The sequence below is a fragment of the Nyctereutes procyonoides genome, unplaced genomic scaffold (genome assembly GCF_905146905.1).
Source record: "Nyctereutes procyonoides isolate TBG_1078 unplaced genomic scaffold, NYPRO_anot_genome, whole genome shotgun sequence".
In the NCBI taxonomy this organism is placed as follows: domain Eukaryota; kingdom Metazoa; phylum Chordata; class Mammalia; order Carnivora; family Canidae; genus Nyctereutes; species Nyctereutes procyonoides.
Genome location: NW_026575139.1, coordinates 25,353,379 through 25,375,910, shown reverse-complemented (window position 1 = coordinate 25,375,910; position 22,532 = coordinate 25,353,379). Strand labels below are relative to the sequence as shown.

The 22,532-nt window shown below is 38.9% G+C and overlaps 1 protein-coding gene across 6 annotated transcripts in view; it reads right to left on the bottom strand.

Annotated features, from left to right (window-relative positions):
- The window catches only part of ENTPD5 (ectonucleoside triphosphate diphosphohydrolase 5 (inactive)), a 53,782-nt gene that overhangs the window by 28,782 nt on the left and 2,468 nt on the right, over window positions 1-22,532 (bottom strand). For 4 of the 6 annotated variants that reach the window (XM_055303686.1, XM_055303688.1, XM_055303684.1 and 1 more), the window contains exons 2-4: window positions 17,486-17,564; window positions 10,833-10,898; window positions 1,067-1,139 (exon numbers count right to left, since the gene is read on the bottom strand). The gene's annotated coding sequence lies outside the window, so the exon portion shown is untranslated. Of the gene's footprint in view, window positions 1-1,066; window positions 1,140-2,497; window positions 2,633-10,832; window positions 10,899-17,485; window positions 17,565-22,532 lie in introns of those variants that run through there. The other 2 variants (XM_055303685.1, XM_055303689.1) reach the window with 1 other exon arrangement.

Genomic DNA, 22,532 nt, shown 5'->3' with positions numbered 1-22,532 from the left:
TGACTCTTGAATTTTGGCTCAGGTTATAATCTCAGGGTCGTGAGACTGGGCCCAACATCAGGCTCCACGTCTGGCATGGAGCTTGCTTGGGATTCTCTCTCTCCTTCCCACCACAAACCCCCTCTAAAAAAAACCAAAACAAAACAAAAAAAACAAACAAACAGAAAACAACCACTTAAGGCAGATGGGCAAATTAAGCCAGAGAGGTTCAATGACTTGCTGAAAGTCATAAAGGTCAATGGTAAAATCTTGGCCAGAAATCAGTCTTCACTCTTACCAACCTTTCTTTTTCTGATTTCAAAAGCCTCCCTTACGGCAAGTTACTGCTTATATTTCTTAATATGTTCTTAGCAAAGACAAAAATCTTAGCATTAGTGCTCAGCTTTATTTGTTTTAGCTCTGTGTATTATAGTAGGTCGGATACAAATGCTGCTGAAAACCTAGAGTAGGGTTACATGACAAAATGTCTCCTGGATAAGCTAGGCTTAATTTTCTCCTGATATTCATGAAGAATACCACATATCTATCCGCTCACATTTAAGGCTTCCTTAATTGCCCTTTATGTACTTTGCTCAAAACAGTTTTGATGTCCTGTTCCAGCTTTCTTCTCTGGACTTTTCCTTATGCAAGTCACAGTAGCTGGTTAAATAAGATCTAATTCCAAAGTTCCCAGTGTCCAGTCCCCTTATCTCTAACAGAGTATGAGTAATCTGGAAAATATATTGAGGATTTTCAGTCATTCTCAAGTACGTTGACCTTTTAGGGTTCATTTTATAAAAATGTCTCTCTTCCCAAAGGCGACATATTCAAAATAATGTAAATTGAAGTCAATTGCATTTAGAGTTTTAACTTTTTAACTTTAAAATAACTACAGTAGTTGTGAGGTACTAAAAAGCAGAGTTAGAATTATTAGTTTGAACACAATTCAAGGCTGGACTTCTACTTTACAATTAAGAATAAAGGGTTTGGCTAGGAAAAAAACAAAAACCTTTTAGAGTTTCAAAGGAAACTATCCCAGGAAAACACCACCAAAATAGAGTAACTGCTTGGCCAGATTCATACTCACATCTTATATCACTCCTTTTGGCTGATTCGTCTTTTACAACAAACAGGCTGGTCATATAGATCAATCTAAATAACTGAAAACAAAAACGACACTTTCAGATTCTCTGAGTATTAATGGATCCTCACTTTGTCCAGAGCTCAAACCATATCCAGTCCTTGGTCCCTTTTCTCCCTCAGGAAAAGCATTAAGGGACTTTCCAGTCACCAGCTTTCCTTAACCTCTGCAACTTATCCCACGCACCTTCTCAGGGCTCACTCATGTTTTCTCTATTATTGTGGTTTCTGTAAAACCTCTCCAGCTTCTATTTCCATTAAGTAAACATTGTCTTTCTTCCAAGAGATTTCAAGGGGAAAAAAATGCATGCTAGGTATCTGTTTTCATGGAGTGAAAAAGTGCAGAGTCATACCAGGTGCTCAGTATAAAACTAAACAATAGAGTTTAGACAAAGCAGAGGATGAAAACATAAAATACCCTTGTGCTCTCAATCCCTACCTTCTAACACCATTTCCAATCTCATTTTTAAGATTAGCTAAGAATGGTATTATAAAGGCTTATAATTTATAAAATGGCATCCTTTTTCATATGGTCCCAGCCTGCAAAGCTTACTCATCCTTTTAGTCTTTGCTCAAATGTCATCTTCTTGGGACCTTCCCTGTGTACCGTATTTAAAATTGCAACCCACCTGGCCACATATGTATCTTCTACCTTCCTTCTCTATTTTTTTCCATGGCACTTTCCATATTCAGTATAATTTACTACTTTAGTGTGTGGGTTTTTTTTTTTTTTCTTTTTTCCCAGATTCCCTGCTCCCTGCTATCCTCATGTGGGCTATATATGAGCGGGAATTTTTGTCTATTGTATACAATGATATGTTCCTGGTACTGGAACATGGCTAGCACACAGGTGTTGAATAAATACCATGAAAGGATGAACTGGATCCTACCCATTTAACAAATATATAATAGTTGACTTCTTTCCAACAGGAAGTTAATTATCTGCCCAGTGGAAGATCACAATTCAAAACTTCCAAGGCAGGATTGTTTCTCCAAATGTGTCAATTATATGTTTTATATGCTACTCAAAATAATGCAGATGGTCAAGTTTACTTTTCTATACACTAGGGAAGATACACATCAGTATATTGAAATTCACTCCTTCAGAACTGGTCTTCTCAACATCTCTTGCTCACTTTTCACCTATTCACCCCAACAAAGCCCCCTCTTCAATTCTTTTGAGACCCTGGTGCCAGCTAGCGTTTGTCACTGTTCTCATTTCCTTCCAAAGGTCTTTTCAATATATCTTTGTCTCTATAGTAAACATTAATACTTCCTAGGCAGCCTCCCTAGAGCTTCATGCTGCAGATTCCCTTCTTCCATGTCACCAGAGACAGATTAAAATACCATAGAACCTGGGCCCCATTTGGGTGCTCACCTGCTCATGTCTGCCTGTTCCCCATGAATCCTTGCTTTCACTGTTGGTTGCCTTTTGCTCTTTGCTCCTAGTTCAGCCCTTCTGAAGCAAGTTAGCTTCATGAACCACATTCACCTTTGTGTTAGTTTGCAACTAACTACGTGGCTTTTTGTTAGCTCACTCCCTTCTTGATCCTTCACTCCTCCCTTATCCACTTTTTTTCTGGGTACACATGATTGTCTGGTTCATCTACTTTTATGATAGTTAAGTGCCAAATAGAATTATTACTTGTAGGGCAGAAGTTGCTCAGAACTGAATTCTGTGTTTGTATACAGGATATTAATTACCTACATGTAATAATGTTTTTACATTATTAAATGTTATATTTATAATTATATAATACATAACTATGTACTAATGTTAATAATTCCCTATTTAATGTTTTTATAACCTTAGCCCAAGAGTGAGAAAGTTAATTGTACTTCTTGATAGCTTTTATCCTTGTGATGAATTTAGAAAGCTGGGTATTGAATTGTCTAATTAACAAGCATTTACTGAATGTCTAATGTATTCCTGACACTATGCTAGCTTCTAGACACAAAAGAGGAATCAAATATAGTCCCAGGTCTTGGGGCTTCAACTTACTAGAAGACACAGACAAGTAAACAAATAGCTAAAATGTACAAACTGTAGTAAGTTCTCTTATGGGAATATGCACAGAATATTTTAAGAATGGGAGGTGCCTGGCTCAGTCAGTTAAGCAGCTGCCTTCGGCTCAGGTCAAGATCTGAGTCCTGGGATTGAGCCCAGTTGGGTTCCCTGCTCAGTGGCGAGTCTGCTTCTCCTTCTGCCTCTCCCCTACTCATGCTGTCTCTCTCGTGTTCTCTCTCTCAAAGAAACAGAATCTTAAAAAAAAAAAAGTATATTATAGGAATGGACCTAAGAGGCAAGTAACTCATCTCAGAAGGGGAAAGATGGAGGCGGGAAGGGAAAGGGAGGGTCCTTAAGGGATGAGGCCTAAGCTGGATCCTAAATCAGAGGTAGGAATTAACTGGTGAAGTGACACAAGGAAAACCCTGAGAACTTTAAGTATTAAACAGATGGAGTATAGAGGACCAGAATAGAGCACAGGTGTGAGGAAGGATGATTCTGTAGGCACTGAATCAGATTCCAAAAGGAGTGGATTTGTTTTCCTTAAACAAACAGTTCCATGGTGACACCTGACCGTTATTTAAATCTTTCTATTCCCTATCTAAACAAATATCCATATTGGCTCAACTGAATAAAATGACACAGTATTTCTCAATAGTTTAAAATAATGGAACGGGACAGGTGACTAGAAAGTTCCACCACAAAGTCTTAGTGAAGCTCTACTGCCAATTCTCCTGAGCTTCACAGAGAAGCTAGCTCTAATAAAATTAAAAATTAAACATAATGCAAGTTTAAAATTTAACCAGAATGGAAATTTTAAAAAATAAGCTGAACTACTGAAATGGATTAGCTAAACCACCCAGAGCACAAGTTAGTCAAGCAAAGCAAAAACAAGACTAGTCTAATTAGCTAAGTCTGAAATAGATCCAGAGTGAGCGATACCTCATTTGGGAATGTATGTTGGGACCTACATACCCAAAACCAAGGTCCAGAGTCCTGGAACACTTTGCTATCTGAAGGGTGTCTAAGGTCAGGGTACATGATATCTTTCGTATTCCCAGACCCAAGTACTAAGCCTGGAACATGTCAGACATCAGTAAATTTCTCATGAATAGGCTTGGTACAATTGAGCTAATAATATCTGCAGACAAAAGCATCAGGGAAGGGAGTACCACCTTTCCTAGTGTCTTACTATGGTGATGTATCACATACCCAACTCCCCATTCCCCTCCAAACCAGCTCATAGATAGGAGTGCTACTCTAGGAATCCTATTTATTCATATAGTCATTCATTTAGCCATTCCAGAAATTATCAGTTGCCCAGTGCTACTTACAAGTACGGCATGCAAAGATGAATCATTTTAGACTCACCCTTTAAGAGATTACAGGAAACAGGAAAGAAAATGCATGTCCATTAACTACCTCTGTAAAGTTAAAATGTGACAAGTAGCTCTCAGTTAGTGTGCTCTGAGACTTCAAAGCATGGAGACATTATTCCCAGCTGGAATAACTGAGAAGGCTTTGTGAAAGAAGTGGCATTTAAGGAGGGTCCTGAGAAAGGGCATTAAGACAGGAAAGGAGTGCTTTCAGGAAACATTGATTCAAGACATGGATATAGAAAAGGGATGGAGGCCCCTGGGGAACAGTGAACACATCAGTTTGACTGTGAGAGGAAATACAGTTGGAAAGGCAAATTCAGGTCAGACAGTACAGCATACCAAATAGCTGAGTTTATTATTATTATTATTATTTTTAGTTTTTAAAAAAAGATTTTATTTATTTATTCATAGACACAGAGAGAGAGAGGCAGAGTCACAGGCAGAGGGAGAAGCAGGCCCCACGCAGGGAGCCTGATGTGGGACTCGATCCCATGTTTTCAGGATTAGGCCCTGGGCCGAAGGCAGGCACTAAACCACTGAGCCACCCAGGGATCCCCTCAGCTGAGTTTAGACTAAACTCCGCAGGGAATGGGAAGCCACTGAGGATTTTGAGGAAGAGAGTGTCATAAATATGAATCTGGCCGTTACATGTAATAAAGACTGAAGTGGAGCCTTTGTAGGCTCTGTTTCAGCATCTAATTCTATAAATGTTCACTGATGCCCATTAAGTGCTAGGTGATCAAGAATTAAACCTGAATAAACAGATGTTTTTATTCAAGAAGCTCAGAGGCTGGTAGAAGTGACAGACATAGAAAAAGAACCACACCTTCTTAAGTTAATCATAAAACACTAAAGGATCCCAAAGCCTTAAAGGACTAACTCTACCTACAGGATTGGGAAATGCATCATGAGATGACATCTGAGCTGATCATGAAAATTGAACAGAATTACATCATGAAAATTGAACAGAATTACACAAATAATATAGATTATTAAGACCAGAGGGACTATAAAATGATGAAAAGAGATAGGTAAATTATGGATGATTTGATCTTATTTTTTGATTTCCTCAAATATTTTTGTAATACGGATTACAGAAACAAAACAAAAACAAAAAGTAGACTATAATGGAAGAGGGTATAGAAGAGAGGGTTAGTACTTAATGCAGAGGAAAGACTGTGGCCAAAGGAACATAATATGAGTTAATAATGATAACAGCTTATATGCATTATCTCATTTAATCTTACCATACCACTCTGTGAGTTGGGCTCCATTATTAACATCCCAATTCTAGAAATGAGAAAGCTGAAGCATAAGCAGCTAGGTAAGACCACATAGTTGTAAGGAGAAAGAGCCAGAAATCACACCCAGATGGTTTAATGTCAGAGTCCACAATTTTAACCACTAGATCACTCAGGGAGGGTCATCTAGAATGACTCTAGGGAAAAATGGATATGGGGGTGGGAGGAGAAGTAGACCGCAGAGGAGAATGATCAGAGATGAAGCTGGAAAGTTAGACTGGCATTGACATACAAAAGTCTTACAGCAGTTTCATCTCCTTCCTATATACAACCAAGAGCTTTAATCTGTTTTCTGCTGGTTCTACCTTCATTACATTTCCAGAATCTGACCATTTCTGTTTACTCATTGCTACCACCCTGGCCTGAGTCACCATCATCTCTCATGTGATTTATTCTAATAATGTCTTATCACATCTCTGCTTTTAGTCTCTTTTTTTTTCTCTTTTATTCTCACTCCCCTAGAGTCTTTTTAACAAGCAACCAAGGTCATCCTTTTAAAATATGTTACAGCATGTCTCTCCTCTGCAAAATGCAGCAATGGCTTCCCATTTCCCCCAGAGTAGCAAGATTCCAATACAGTCTTCACGGATCCATTTCTCTACCTCTCTCCCCATTACCTCTCTGACCTTATCTAAGCTTTCATCTTACTCACTCCCCCAACACTGACATCTGTGTGCGTATCAAACATGCTCCTGATGTAGGGCATTGCCATAGCTGTCCCCACTGTCAGAAACATACATCCACTTGATAAATTCCTGCAACTTCTTCAAATCATTGTTCAAATGCCACTTTCTTATTGAGACCTATCTTTAATACTAAACTCCCTCCGTCATGTGCCCTTACTGCTGCCTGCTCTGTCAATCCCCCTAACAATCTTTTTCATTTTTTTATAGCACCTTATCACATTCTAACATATGAGATAGTTTATGTATTATGCTTATTATCTATGTTCTTCTGATAGAATATAAGCTCCTAGAGAGCAGGGATCAGGAATTGCTCAGTGACGTAGCCCAAGCACCTACAGGAGTGCCCAAGAAAGTTCTCAATGGAAACTGATGATAAGAATAAATTACAAAGTGACATAAGAAGGGAAAAATAGGGGTGCCTGGGTACCTCAGTCAGTTAAGCCTCTGCCTTCAGCTCAGGTCATGATCCCAGGATCCTGGAATCAAGCCCCAAATTGGGCTCCCCGCTCAGAGGGGAGTCTGCTTCTTTCCCTCTGCTCCCTCTCCCCAACTCATACTCTCTCGTGCACTCTCTCAAATAAATTAAAATCTTTAGGGGCACCTGGGTGGCTCAGTCAGTTAAGCATATGACTCTTGATTTCAGCCCAGGTCTGATCTCAGGATCCTGAGATCGAGCCCCATGTCAAGCTCTGTGCTCACTGGGAAGTCTGCTTGAGATTCTCCTCTCCCTCTGCCCCTCTTCCCCTCTCTAGAATGAGTAGATAAATCTTTTTAAAAATCTTTTTATAAAAAAGGAAAAATAATATATACTTTTATAAATAGATTTTAAGAGAATGTAATTGATTAATGAATACCTAGTCTAAACATATTTAGGAGAAACTATAATTTTATTTTTCTGAATCCACTAGTTCTATAGCTATATTGAATTTCTTTAATCAAACACACTGTTAAAATTGTGATAAACTGAAGTAACTCCTCCCCTCAAAGCTAAAGGATACTAAACATTATTTACATTGTCCAAGTTCTCTTCTATTAGTCAAACCAATAAATACTTGCAATGCTATACAGTAGTTACCTATCGTTGCACAACAAATAATCTCAAAACTTAGTTGCTTAAAACAATAATATACATTTATTATCTCACAGTTTCTGTAGTTCAGGAATTTGAGAATGGCTTCACTGGATAGTTCTGGCTCAGGGTCGCTCATGATACTGGAGTCAAGATGCAGGCTGGGGCTACAGTCAACTGAAGGCTTGACTGAAGGTGAAAACCCACCTCCTAGAATGGATCACTCAATGGCTGGCGAGCTGATGCTGGCTGTTGGAAGGAAGCTGCAGCTGCTTCCCACACTGACGCTCCAAAGAGCCTTGAATATCTTAGAACATGGTGGATGTCTCATCCAGAGTGGGAAATCCAAGAGACAGCAAGGTAGAAGCAGCGATGTTTTTTTCATGACTTATTTCTGTAAGTCATATACTATTATTTCCCCCATATTTCATTGGCCATACAGACCAATCCTGATGAGAGGATGGGTATGAATACCAGGAGGTGAGAATCACTGGAGGCCATCTTACAGGCTACTGCAAGTTATAACCAGTATTTACATAATATTTTGTCTTTGGGTTTTTTTTTTCAATTTATAGATGTTTCTATTAACAGAGCTTACACACTTCTTGTTTTAGGAACTACATGTTATTCCACTGATACTAACTTTTAAAAATTAAAAACAGTATGGACTTTTATTTTTCTGAAAATCGGGATGCCTGGGTGGCTTAGCGGTTGAGCATCTGCCTTTGGCTCAGGGCGTGACCCTAGAGTCCTGGGATCGAGTCCCACATCAGGCTCCCTGCATGGAACCTGCTTCTCCCTCTGCCTGTGTCTCTGGCTCTCTCTCTCTCTCTGTGTGTCTCTCATGAATGAATAAATAATATCTTAAAAAAATTTCTGAAAATGTCATATTCTACTACTTGATGCTTTCCATTTTTTGTTATAGTTCTGATATCTTTTAAAAAGGTTTTATTTATTTGAGAGAGAAAAATAAAGTGAGCACAAGCTAGGGGAGAGGGAGAGGGAAAGAATCTCAAGCAGGCTCTGCTCTGAGTGTGAAGCCTGGCACAGGGCTTGATCTCACCACCCTGAGATCATGACCTGAGCCAAAACCAAGAGTCAGACGCTTTAACCAACTGAGCCACCCAGGTGACCCTAGTCCCAATATTTTCCTTAAGGAAAAGCATTATAGTCATAAAAACTATAACTCATACAACTTTCTGCTTGTTCCTAAGGGTGGCAGGAATTTAAATACTTCAAAAAAGTCAGACATATTTAGAAAAGAGTAGGGAGAAAACAAATGAGTCCTTACATTTGTTAAGATTATAAGCATCTATTAATAACTGAATAATAAACCTAACAGTGAAATAAAATGCTTAATCAAGGAAGGCATAGAGTGAAAATATTTATATTAAACAGAACAGCAACTTTTTTCATGCTATATATAGAAAGAAAATTTCTAATCAGACAGCAGTAGCATTTATACTTAGGTAATAAAGAGATATTTGGTAGAAGGGTAAAACAGACAACTGGTACAGACATGAAAACCACTGAATAACTTTATACCCAGCATTTTTCAAGTATCAACAAAATAAAAAAGGGTTATTAAATAACTTGTTTTAGATATCTGCCAAAGAACTGTAATAAGATCTGTAAGCATGGAAACCACAAGGGGAGAGATTAAACAGGAAGAACCTTCCAGCAGTAGGATTTGCTGTGCTGGCAGGCAGGAGAGGATTCTTGCCCCAAGGGCTCAGCTCAAATCTGACCACACTGTCCCAGAAGGCTGATTGAATGAGATTTCTTTTAAGGTCTTTCCAACCGTAAGATCAAACCCTCCCAATAAAGGAATTAGAATTGATACATTGGTAGTTAACCAACAAATATAAAATTCTTTCCTATTAATAGATCACTTCTTTCTGTACTTTATTCCATTTTAATCAAAACATCATTAGATAAGTGTCAAAAAGGCCAATGATATACAATGAAACCATTTGGGTGTTATACCAAAATGAGATCAGACAGTGCCTGACTTCATTCTTCATGGTTTTGGGCTTGACTTGGCTACAATCGTCACTGCATAGGGAAAGCAGCTGCCTTGCTGGTTCTCTCTCTTCACAAGTCATAAGGTCTTTTCTTACCCATTCACGAAGAGTGAGAAACCTTTATACAGGAAGATACTACCAGTCAGGAGGGGGTTAATATTCCCCCAATGAGCAAATATAATAAAAATATAAGGTGATCAACCATTTCTGCCTTCAAACTCATATCCGTTGTAGGAGGTATTTATGTGCAGAAGAGTAATTACAAGGATCAGTGTGCTCTGTCACTGTTTACACTGGAATATGTGGGAAGAGAAATGAAAACCCATTTTCCCTTTCTTGTTATCAAATGAAAAGTATCTTCTGCTTCAAATATGTTACATCAAAATGAAAAAATGAGAAAGACTGAAATATTATGTGATATCTGATATATAAAGCAAGGAATAGGGCTACCATATAAGTACATTTCTTCAAATGTGTCTAAGATGCTTCCCCTTTAAATAACATAACATCTTTAATTTAACAATGCTTGCTACAGGGATCCCTGGGTGGCGCAGCGGTTTGGCGCCTGCCTTTGGCTCGGGGCGCGATCCTGGAGACCCGGGATCGAATCCCACGTCGGGCTCCTGGTGCATGGAGCCTGCTTCTCCCTCTGCCTGTGTCTCTGCCTCTCTCTCTCTCTCTGTGTGTGTGTGTGAGACTATCATAAATAAATAAATAAATAAATAAATAAATAAATAAATAAATAAATAAATAAACAAAAAACACAATGCTTGCTACAAATATTTCTAAGGTGACTTATGATTCAGGGTGAGGATTATGATCATTAGTTATGTTTTTCTGCAAACCTGGAATGCCTCTGGGGCTACAGTTCTATAGAACTGTTTGCCTGCCACTAAACGGTCCCAGATTGATTTACTTTTTTGAGCTTGTTTTCCCTGACATATTATGTTATCACTGATTAGTGTGTCATGGGTGTGATTCCTTCAATAAGCTGCCATCATGTAATTTTTAAAAATCTTTAAAATCAATGGGATGAAGATCAGAAAGACATAATTATTAGACTTTTATGTAAACTTATGCAAATTAGAGTCTCTCTAAAAGAATAAGGGTTGCAGATTTTGTGACAGCTTTTTTAGTGGCTCATAGATCCCTTTCCATTTATCATGAGCTTTCAGGAATAAGAAAGCAGAATGTGGAGAAATCTACCTATGGAAAAGTAGAGTACTACTTTATATCGGCTACTTACCAATATTTTCTTTTTCTTCTGGGCATTCCCCTTTGTTTCTTTCAACTAATGTGACATTTTTTCAACCTGTAGAAGATAGACATGGATAATCATAAGAGCAAAGTTCTCTCTTTTCCCTCTTGTCAGGATGCTTATTTTTGAGGTAGTAATCTCTTTTCACATTTATTTCTAATCTGTTCAGTCTTTGGAAACCAGATCACCACATTCATCCCCTGACTTGCAGTCTAGTACTCTTAAGCTCTTTGTCTTCTTCCATACTTTCTTCTCATTTAAACTACAACCACAGCCACTCTTATAAAATCACTTGTTTATAAAATCAGCAACAACAAAGGGAGGCAAATCACACTCCCTCTAAAAGCTAGTATGTATCTCTGTATAAATGTATGTGTGTAAATGTATAGGGGTCAGTGACTAAGGAGCTAATCCACAAAGTGGATAAAATCTAGTTTATGCACTTAGTGGGGTTTTTTTTTCTCCATAAAGAACTCAGATAATGAGTTGTGTGTTCCACAGTGTGATCAAGAGTGGCCATTTAGTATTACATGTATGAGTACATGAGTACATGGTTAAAAGGCACCAAGCCAATTCTAGTCCTAAGTATACATTCACAATTTGAAGACAGGGACTCAAACAAATGTATTTCTACACTGATGTTCATTATAGCACTGTTCAACCAGAGGTGGAAACAACCAAAGTGTCCATTAATAAATATGTAAACAAAAATATGATACATATATTTAGTAAAATATTATTTAGCTATAAAAAGGAATGATGTTCTGGGGCACCCGGCTGGCTCAGTTGGAAGGGCATGTGACTCTTGATCTCAAGGTTGTGAGTTTGAGCCCCACATAGGGTGTGTGGAGGTTACTTAAATAAATAAAACTTGAAAAAAAAAAAGGGATGAAGTTCTAACACATGCTACAATATGGATGAACCTTGAAAACATTATGCTAAATGAAAGAAGCCAGATACAAAAAGATATATATTACTCCACTTATATGAAATGTCTAGAATAAGTAAATTCACAGACAGAAAGTAGATCAGACGTTATCAGGAGTTGAGCGGAGGGTACAATGGGGGTTACTGCTTAATAGGCTTAGAGTTTGTTTGGGGTGATGACAGAGTTTTGGAAACAGTAGTAATGGTTATAAAAGACTGTGAATATAATTAATACTACTGAACTGTACACTTAGAAATGGTTAAGATGGCAATTTTTGTGTTATATATTTTACCACCACAGTAAAAAATTTTTTTCAAAAACATTATGTGGTGGGGAGCCTGAGTGGCTCAGTTGGTTGAGTGTCAGACTCATGATTTCAGCTCAGATTATGATCTTAGGGTTGTGAGTGGAGCCTGCATCAGGCTCTGAGCTCAGGGTGGAGTCTGCTTGACATTCTCTCTCTCTCTCTGCCCTTTCCCCTGTTCATGCTCGCTCTTTCAAATAAATGAATCTTAAAAAAAATAAAAAGCAGATGGGGGTGCCTGGCTGGCTTAGACCATAGGGCATGTGTCTCTTGATTTCATGGTTGTGAGTTCAAACACCACACTAGACAGAGTTTACTTCAAAAAGAAAAAAAAGAGGAAAGTGCAGATGGAACTAAACATAAGATCAAATGAGGAAAAACTTTGGCTACTATTTCAATGAAACAACAGCTATGACAACACTTCTTCCTTTGGATATCTCATAGGTACATAGCCAATTATGATTTAAATTTTGAAGGGTAGTACTGATACTTAGAAAATGTCTTTAAGCATTTGAATTTATACAGTACCTTCTATTCTCCCATAAAGTTTAACTTAACCTGTGCAGCATAAATATGAAAATAATACAACCAAGAGAGGATTCAAACAAGATTATAAATTCTAACTATATGGGCCCCAAAGCAAATGTTTTCAAGAAAGGTCTTCATACATTTTGTTGACAACTTAAATACTTCTCCTAGTATGCCCTTGGAATCCAAGGATGGAATGAGTGATATCTACCTCTAAGCCTGCAATCTTGACATTTCTATTAAGTTTTCCTTTTAAAAACACTTAATGTTGTATGCATGTCAATACACTGAACTCAAAACAAGAGACACTTCAAGCTGGCATCTCCAAATGCTCCATCTCCTTGGCACTCTTGCCCCCCACCCTGCAGAGAGGGCTAAATGGATTTTTCTTATTTCCTGTTTCTATTAGTGGCATCTGTTAGATTTCCTAATTCACAACCCAAAATCCTCATCATCTTTGAATTCTCTACTCTCATACCTTCTATATTCCAATCTGTTATCAAGAACTGATGATTTTTCCTTTGCAGTATCTCTCTCATCTCTTTCTCCTTTTTTTCCTCCTAGTATCCCTATTAATAACTAAATTCTGGCCTTTATTATTTCAGACTTAGATTGTTACAGCTTAATTGGTCTTCAAATTACCAACATTTCTTTTTTTTTAAAGATTTTATTAATTTATTAATGATAGAGAAAGAGAGAGAGAGAGAAAGAGAAAGAGAGAGGCAGAGACACAGGCAGAGGGAGAAGCAGGCTCCATGTCAGGAGCCTGACGTGGGACTAGATCCCAGGACTCCAGGATCATGCCCTGGGCCAAAGGCAGGCGCTGAACCACTGAGCCACCCAGCAAATTACCAACATTTCTATTCTCAAATCCATACACTACTGTCTTCATCATTTTCCCACTAGATTTTATTTTATTTTTTTAAAGATTTTATTTATTTATTCATGAGAGACACACACACACACACACAGACGCAGAGACACAGGCAAAGGAAGAAGGAGGTCCATGCAGGAAGCCTGATATGGGACTCGATCCCGGGTCTCCAGGATCACACCCTGGGCCAAAGGTGGCACTAATCCGCTGAGCCACCCAGGGATCCCCCTCCCACTAGATTTTAATCCAGAGCATATTAGGAATTCACTTATCTTTGAACACTGTACAATGGCATATATGTTTAATTAACCAATGTTTGTTGAATGAATTAATGAATACATAAATCAATTCACTCTCTAAAACTTTCACAATTTTGGGTGCCTAGGTGCCTCATTTGGTTAAGCATTTGTTAACTCTTGATTTCAGTTCAGGTCATGATCTCAGGGTTGTAAGACTGAACCCCATGTCCAGCTGCACGTAGAGGGGAGTCTGCTTGAGATCCTTTCCCTCTCCCTATGCCCCTCCCTGCTGCTCATTCTCTCTAAATTAAATAAATCTTTAAAAAAAACAAAACTTTCATCAACTTCCCACTGTTTGTAACAGAAGGTACAAACTCAAATACCTAAATACTTACGGGGGCCAAGGAAGAAATACAACTGAGTAAAGGTGTAAACCAATAGGAATTGGTAGGGACTATGGCAAGCTAGAGAGTACACATCTCATCTAAATGGGCGCTGCTGCCGCAAATTGCTGCCATGATGAATCACCAGCCCAATATTGCCAGGTTTTCTGATTTTTCAAGACAAGCTGAAAGTACAGATTTCTGTGTGGAATCCAGTTTTTAAATAGTGACAACTAATTCCATTAAAAAAAAAAAAACCCAGGGATGCCAGGGTGGCTCAGTGGTTGGGCATCTGCCTTTGGCTCAGAGCATGATCCCAGAGTTCCAAGATCAAGTCCCACATCAGGCTTACCGCATGGAGTCTGCTTCTCTCTCTGTCTATGTCTCTGCCTTTCTCTATCTCATGAATAAATTAAAAATAAAATAAATAAATATTTAAAAAAACAAACAAACCCCAGGGACACCTGGGTGGCTCAGTGGTTGAGCATCTGCCTTCAGCTCAGGGCATGATCCTAGAGTCCCAAGATCGAGTCCTGCATTGGGCTCCCAGTAGGGAGCCTGCTTTGCCCTCTGCCTCTGCCTCTGTCTCTGTGTCTCTCATGAATACATAAATATTAAAAAAGAAAGAAAGAAAGAAAAGGAACCAAGGAAAAAGAAAGGAAACCAGGAGATTATGACATCATGGAGTAACTAACTGCTAGTCATTGGATGTAGGGCTTTCTCATACAGTAAATGCAAGAATAGGTGTTTATGGTGGTATGTGTGGAACGCCCAAAAAGATTGTTGAGCCTCAACCCTCAGACTCTAGAGTCTAGAGGCAAGTCTGTAGACATCACTATCACTGTCTCCTGGCCTATGTCTCTGCCTCTCTCTGTGTGTCTCTTATGAATAAATAAATAAAAATCTTTAAAAATTTTTTAAAAAAGCCACTTTTCAGGCCTGGCAAAACACACCTATGGGTCAAATCCAGCCTTCAAGTTACAAGTTGGTGATGCTGCACTGTAGGACAAAAGTTTAACTCCCTGCCCAATATCTGAAGTCCTCCACTGTGAATTCCCAGGCTACCTTACTGAAGTTTTTTTGCCCACTACTTTCATACAAGAACCTTGCTCTAGTCTCGCAAGTCTCAATCTTTAGGATGTATCAGAACCACCTGGAGGACTTGTTAAAACACAGGTTGGTGGGCCGCACTGCCAGCAATTTAGCAGTTCTCAAGTGGAGCCTGAGAACTTACATTTCTAATTTGTAACAAGTTCCCAGGTGATGCTGATGCTACAGGTCCATGGACCACAATTTGGAAACTACTGTTTTAAACATCCCCTTGTCTCAAACATACTGAATTTTGCTCACATCATTCTGCCTTTCCACAAAGTCTTCCCCCTTCCTTTCAGTCCACCATCTATAAACTTTCTCTATGAAGTCTTTCATGTCACCAAATTCTTGCAGCACTTATGCTATCTCCCCTTTATTCATCACTGCTTGGTGTTTTTTATTAACTGTTTGTATATAGGTGCCAGTGAAGTTGTGTACTCTCCACAGATCAATGCTCAGGTCAGTACCTTATACACCTGACTATAAGCCACTTGAAGGTGTTGTACTCCTCAAGCTATCAGGTAGCATGATATACAGCTGGTACTTACTAAATTTTTTTTTAAGAATTATTTATTTATTTTAGAGAGAGCACAAATGAGCAAGAGAAGGGGTAGAGGAAGAGGGAGAGAAGCAGACAGCAGGAAGCCAGAAGTGGGGCTCAATCTTATGACCCTGAGATGATGGCAGAACCAAAATAAAGAGTCAGATGCTTAACTGACTGAGCCACCCAGACACCCCCTCACTAAACATTTCTTTTTTTTAAAGGATCTATCGATCTATCTATCTATCTATCTATCTATCTATCTATCTATCTATCTATCTATCTACTAGTATCAATCATCTATTTATGAGAGGCAGAGAGAGAGAGAAGCAGAGACACAGGCAGAAGGAGAAGCAGGCTCCGTGCAGGGAGCCTGATGTGGGACTTGGTCCTGGATCCGGGGATCACACTCTGAGGCAAAGGCAGAGGCTCAATCGTTGAGCCACCCGGGTGTCCCTCACTAAACATTTCTTTTTTTTTTTTTTTTTTTTAACATTTCTTAAGTAAATATCTGACAGATCCATGAAATCAAAGTGAAAATAAGAGGGACTGAAATTTATGTGTATAATTTTTCTTAGAGAACTTTTAGTTCTCTTTGATGGCTTTGTCAGAATGGACAAAAACTGAATACTTTGCAAATCAATTGCCAGTGGTAATAATTATTGTATAAAAATAAAACAATGTTAAAAAAATACCCAGCTTTTAAAGTTATAACAGTAAATCCTTGATCTCCAGGATTCCTTATCCTTTGCAGGGATGTGAACTAGCCAATATTACAACATAATACATATTTAATAGAATTCTCTATTTGTACCATGTGCAATAAAAAAGTAAGATGGGGAGGATCCCTGGGTGGCGCAGCGGTTTAGCACCTGCCTTTGGCCCAGGGCGCGATCCTGGAGACCCAGGATCGAATCCCACGTCGGGCTCCTGGTGCATGGAGCCTGCTTCTCCCTCTGCCTATGTCTCTGCGCCTCTCTCTGTGTGTGTGTGTGACTATCATAAATAAATAGAAATTAAAAAAAAATAAGATGGGGGACACCTGGGTGGTTCAGTGGTTGAGTGTCTGCCTTTAGCTCAGGGTGTGATCCCCAGTCCCAGGATCCAGTCCCACATCGGGCTTCCTACATAGAGCCTGCTTCTCCCTCTTCCTTTGCCTGCTGCTCCCCCTGCTTGTGCTCACTCACCCTGTCAAACAAACAAATAAATAAATATCTAAAAAAAAAAAAAGTAACTCACTCCCCTTGATATTCAGAAACACTGATCAGTTCCTTCAGATATAGTTTGGATAATATATTTATCTACAATTCCAAACATTGTATGAAAACAAAATCAAAAGCTATACACCTACTCTCTTCCACCTATAGAGTCACATCTGCTATCAGATGATTTCAAGGATGATTTATGAGTAGAAATCTGAGTCTCCAGTCTAAACCAGAATAAAGCCATGACGACTTTACAGAGTAAACCCAATTTGGGAACAACTAGAAAATTACAAATACTATATATTTTGAAAATAAAAGAAAACCAGGAAATACAATATACTTTGTTATGTAGTCCTAAGTTATTTGCTTTTTAAACTGTACACTTGATATTACAATCAATAGGACAAGAGAAAAGTCATCATTTGGTAAGGACAATCCAATTTGGAAAGAAAACACCAACAAAAATGACCCAGAAGCATATGAAGTACATTTAGAGCTTTAGGTTAGCACAGATATTACCTTATATCAGGTTACTTATCCTACCTACCAGGACCATAATGATCTTGTCTGCACGAGGATTCAGTCAAGACACTCCACATTTCTATATTGACCAGGAACTATGCAAACTGGGGGAAAAAAATAATTGTAAAGTCAAGTCAACAAAACACCAAGTGGCTTATTCCAAGTTTTAAAAGCATTAGCATTCTAAAAAATAAAACAAAGCATATTTATTCAGCAAGATAATCCTGAAACTTCATAGTAAACCTACCTCCCAGAAATTATAAAAGGAAATGTTACCAGATAAATTGCTAGACAGCAACTTCCTACTGCACTATCTGTATTATCAGATGTTTCTCACTAACAGATGACTGAATAATATTCAGTTCTTTGGCAGAGAATGTGAAAGTTCAGAATATGGCATTCTAGAACCATATAAATATGATCATTTATCTTAACAACAGTCATATCACAACAATTTAACTACAAATCAAATTTATGGTCAATAAAAATGTAGGATTGGGATCCCTGAGTGGCTCAGCGGTTTGGTGCCTGCTTTTGGCCCAGGGCATGATCCTGGGGTCCCGAGATCGAGTCCCACATCGGGCTCCCTGCATGGAGCCTGCTTCTCCCTCTGCCTGTGTCTCTGCCTCTCTCTCTGTCTGTCATGAATAAATAAAAAAAATCTTTAAAAAAAAAAGTTGTAGGATTAAAAAACTATAAAGTACATGCAATTAAAGTATGTGCATATTAAGAAATAATCTTGTTATAATAAAACTTTCATGTTTATAGATGAGTCTATAGGCTTGTGTTCAAACAAGGAAAGTCTTGGACTGACTTTCATATTATACAATAACTATACAATAACCAATTTTTAGAATTCCGAATATATAGCCTCTAAAGAAGATGCTCTCTCTTTTCTGCAAGTTTTCAATTGGGTGCACTTTCAGAAACTCAAAAACGAATCCTTTTATGGATTCCAAATCAGAGGAAATTCCTTCAGAGGTGATTCCACCGTGGACCCACCAGAGTGTGAGAGACAAATAGAGGGAAAATGCACCAAAAATACATGAAGCCAGCAGAGGGGCGGGGGTAGCATCTCTCCCCCAGGACTTTACAGCAGGGCAGTGATCACAGTGATTTGTTCAAGGGATGCCTCAGACAGCTTTGACACCAGGACCTCTGACATATTCTGCATGGGATGCCACCCAGGAAATGGTTGTGGTGGTGGTGGGGGTTTCTTGGTAATGGCTCTTCTCTCTTCAGTTCCCAAGGACTCTCCCTTAGGACGCCTTTTAGCCCAATGGAAAACAATTCAGATTGCAAAATTTAGGAAGAGACTGATCTCCTGTAATACCGCATGGCCTCAGGAGGATCTCAGTTAGATCTGTTCTGCAAGAAGCAGGGCAAAAGGGAGGAGGTACCCCAGGTCCAGACCATCAGGGCTCTAAGTCTGGACCCAGACCTAAGGGCCTCTAGCAGAACATGTCTGGTCAGTAACCAGGCCAGTAAACTCCCTCCTGATATACTGAATGATAATTATCTAAATAGGCCTCCTCCTGATAGAACCCAGATTGTTAGAGGAAACACAGGCCATCCCTAATGAGGGGGACTCTGACTCTCTCACTGTTCCTCCTCCTAATAAATGTGGGGGCTTCTCCCTCATTTCCCAGGTTAATGGCTATAATTAGAGCCAAGTATGGTTAGTCTACTCAGGAAAGGGACTTTAAGGAATATTCCCAAGCAGCTACTGAATCTCCCTTTGTTTTGGGGAAATTGTCTTCTCTGGCCAGACATGAACTGCATATTTCCACTTTGGTGGAAAAAAGCCATGGTGCCTGCTCATTGGTCCGAGCTGACAAGGTTTAGAACCATCTTCCCCTCCTCCTCTTTCTATATATCTCTCATGAATTTATTTTTTTTATTTTTTTTAATTTATTATTTATGATAGTCACACAAAGAGAGAGAGAGAGAGAGAGGCAGAGACACAGGCAGAGGGAGAAGCAGGCTCCATGCACCGGGAGCCTGACGTGGGATTTGATCCTGGGTCTCCAGGATCGCGCCCTGGGCCAAAGGCAGGCGCTAAACTGCTGCGCCACCCAGGGATCCCTCTCTCTAATGAATTAAAAAAAAAAAAAAAGATTTAAATCATGAATGAAATCTTTTTGACTAATTAGGCTTCTTCATATGGTATGCTGGTTTTGGTACAAGGTCATCACTCAATATTCTGATTATTAGAGTGTTCTGTGTCAGAGAAATAACTGAATTTCCTTGTCAACTGCATCGTAACTCACATCATTAACAATGTCCATTTCTGAGTTTTTGTCATTTGTAATTGATCTTATTCTCTTGCAAAATGAATTCCGTCTTCAAGGAGATTCATATAAAGGTCTTTTTTTTTGACAAATACAAGTATTTGATATCTTTAAGATCATAAAACTGAAATGCAGTAAGAATTTCCAGAACTAAAGACTGCAAACAAGAATTAGTAACATGTGACTAAATGAACTGAAAAAGATGATTATAGCTTTTTTTTTTTAAGATTTTATTTATTTATTCATGAGACACACACACACACACAGGCAGAGACACAGGCAGAGGGAGAAGCAGGCCCCATGCAGGGAGCCTGATGTGGGACTCGATCCTGGGTCTCCAGGATCACGCCCTGGGCTGAAGGCGGCACTAAACCATGGAGCTACCAGAGCTGCCCTGATTATAGCTTTTGACTCTTCTTTGAAACACTGCTGATTCTCTAAATGTTTACTTTCCAGATTAAGGAAACTTTCCCTTAAGATATCTATGACTTAAAGAAATATGATAAAGTATTCATTTGTGAACAAATTGAAGCATTTAACTTTTCTCTCCACCTGAACCCTCTGATACTCAAAAGGTCTAAGTATTTTTTCTTCCACGGCAATCATGGTCATTTGCATAAGTTCAAAAGAATCTATTTTCCTGGGCACCTGGGTGGCTCAGTGATTGAGCATCTGCCTTTGGCTCAAGTCATGATCCCTGTGATCCCCAGGTCCTGGGATGAAAGTCCCACATCAGGCTCCCCAGAGGGAGCCTGCTTCTGCCCCTGCCTATGTCTCTGCCTCTCTCTATGTCTCATGAGTAAATTAAAAAACAAAAAACAAACAAACAAACAAAAAAAAACTATTCTCCTTGTAACAGAATACCATTGGAAACACTGGTTAGTTTACTAAGGCTTTGACTGGAATGTCATATTTGAGAGAGACATGCATAGACTCAGATAGAACCAAATAGTTTTCAGGAATTGAGGTTGACTTATGAAACATGGAGCCTTTTATAAAGCCCATTGAGAATGCTGCCTGATACCTCTGCTTACAGAGTTCCCAGTACTCTTACCAGGTTAGTAAAAAATGTCAATTCCTGGCAGGTGCAAGAACCTCAGGATACTTTGGGGATCTCATGAAGAGAAATTCACCCAAGTTTACAGGTATTGCAGGCATAACTGATGGCAAGAATGTGGCTTGGCTTCTGGCCAAGAGGCTACTAAAAGTTCAATCTAGATTCCTTATGAAAATTCCAGCAGCAGATTTTAAAAGATCTATACACCAATCCCTATCCTTGCTGAGCTTATGTAAATAATTAGGCCAAGTTTGTTCAAACTGAACTTGTTTTACAAATTAGTCTTAATTTGGCCACCTCTGGAAATAATTATTTTTAAAGAGAAAAATTATGTTTCAATAACCCACCTTTGAGGATGTTAAACTCTGATTGTCTTTGAATGTTCGGTGTTTGCCTAAACTAGACAACTTGTAAATTTCAGAGAAACTGCCACAATAGCTCATTTATAGACAATCTTCGTGCTGGTTATTCTGTGGAAATAATAGGACCTCCGTGGTATATGCTTATTTGAACAGGTGCAAAATGGGATTGATTTCCCAACAACTGTGTAGCTCAACTATCACCTTGACCAATTCTGTGTGACTGTGATGACAAAACTGCTCCTTAAAAAATGGAGCATACCCCACTTCATGGGTTTAACTACGGACTTGGGGGGAAATGGATGACCTTCCCTTCCTTATGATTGCATTAGATGATGCACTTACCTCCTGAGACACATTTTCTCCCCCTTGCCAGTGATTCCTAATAATTAGGATACTGTTAAGGCTAGACCTCAAACAAAGAGGGCTTCTTGGTGGTTTTATTCCTTAGTTGTATTTACCCCAGGAACTCTCTCTATTGATATAAAATTGCAAATAGAGGCTTTATAGCTGAGCATACAACAGCTATCTTTAACCAGACTCAACCAGTAGATTGAGTTTCACCCACAAAATCAAAAGGTGGCCCTCCAAAACTGAATGGCCCTTGATATTCTGACTGCAGTTCAAGGAGGCCCAGAATTAGATGGCTAGCTCCTAACAGGGTCCAATGGCTATTCGGCTCTAATTTGTGTCCATAGCTTTCCCCAGGCTGGATAGGCTGCTGTACTATGGATTTTGCCTGGATGCATGGACACATTATTAAAACGACTACCAACCCAGGTAACCTTCCAAATTTAAAACAATGTGGATATGTTCTGTGTTTCATTGGTATGACCACCTAGTATCCATCATTGTTCCCTTCTTGGGATTGGATGATGTTGTTTGGCACACTGAAGCTCTTAATAAGTAAACAGTCTAAGTCCTAAATGACACTCAAAATAGCATTTCTCTAATAAATACTTAAGTAATACAAATGCATAAAACAGTTTTACAAAATAGAATGGCATTAGATGTTTTAACTGCTGCACAAGCTGGAACATGTGCTATGGTAAAAACAGAACAGTGTGTATACATTCCAGATTACCACAAAAATATTTCTGAGTTTCTAACTGATATGAATATTCAAATTGGTCCTTTAAATCAGCCCTCTCTTTCCTTTAATGACTGGTTAAACTCCTGGACTGAAGAAGTTTGTCAACTATCAAAGGACTCTTATTTGGGCTTTTCTTTTTGTTAATTTTTTTTTAAAGATTTTATTAATTCAGGAGAGACACAGAGCGAGGCAGAAACTAAGGCAGAGGGAGAAGCAGGTTCCCCATAGGGAGCCCAATGCAAGACAGATCCCAGGACCCAGGATCACGCCTG